The following is a 933-nucleotide window of genomic DNA, read 5'->3' as shown; positions in this document are numbered from 1 at the left end:
CACAGAGGAAAGGCACAGATGAAATTGTTGTAATAAAATGTCTTGGCATTTTTGATCCATGTCGAGTAAGTAAATCAGAGGGCTTATTTTTTGTTGCCCAGTATGCACTTGGTCAACCCATCAAGCTCGAGCTAGCAATCTACAGCGATTGCCATTCCTTCTATTCCAGAATAAACTGAAGGAAGGATCACAGGCCAGACACACGCCCTTGAACGTGGAGGCCTCTGATGACCCAATCTGAAAGTCATTCTCTGCTTGGCGGAGTTTCCGCAAGGAAAGGTCATGTTTACGGAGGGAGAAAGGTGGTGAAGCAAGGACGTCCCAGATGGACAGTCACAGCTCTGCATCGGCAGTCAAGACCCTGTCACTGATGTCATCTGTCAGGAAATCTTGGTCTGATGGAAGAAAAACATGCAAACCACTGATGTCCACTCAGTGAGATGCCAGAGAAAGGCCTGGGCAACCACCGCAGCCTGTCAGGGTAAGTGGCAGAGGTCACTGTGGACCTTAAATGGGCTGTGTCCACTGTTTCATGCATCTGGGGTGACACACAGTCTTGTCTTTTCCTAGAACAGACGGCATGGCCACTGGCACCAGAGAACGAGAACGGGACCCGAGGACCCTTCACTGTGACCCATTTGTGCAGTTTGCCTCTGCTGCAGTCCTACAGAGATCACCCAAGTATGTCATCTTTTATCTATTGTCTCTGATTCCAAACACAGCAAAACTCATTTTTGAGATCAAATAGTAAGTTCTAAGAGTATCTAGTCATTGAGATGTAATAATGAAATTATGAAAATAAAGTGTATACAAGAATTTATTCACTTATCAGAGAATAAGTGAATTCAGGTAATATAAGTTAAAATAATAAAAGAATTTTATGTACACATTAACACATTCAATTAATCATTTATCAATAAAGTATGTAATTAA

General features: G+C 42.7%; 1 long non-coding RNA gene across 1 annotated transcript; it reads left to right on the top strand.

Annotated features, from left to right (window-relative positions):
• On the top strand, window positions 1–820 carry LOC120594103 (uncharacterized). The gene is made up of 3 exons (XR_005650491.1): window positions 1–65; window positions 170–481; window positions 571–820. It is a non-coding gene; the product is annotated as an uncharacterized LOC120594103 (long non-coding RNA).
• Window positions 821–933: the final 113 nt, after the last annotated feature.

The sequence above is a fragment of the Pteropus medius genome, unplaced genomic scaffold (assembly GCF_902729225.1).
Source record: "Pteropus medius unplaced genomic scaffold, Ma_sr-lr_union100, whole genome shotgun sequence".
In the NCBI taxonomy this organism is placed as follows: domain Eukaryota; kingdom Metazoa; phylum Chordata; class Mammalia; order Chiroptera; family Pteropodidae; genus Pteropus; species Pteropus medius.
Note: the sequence above shows the minus strand (reverse complement) of the source record. Positions and strands in the feature narration are given on the sequence as shown.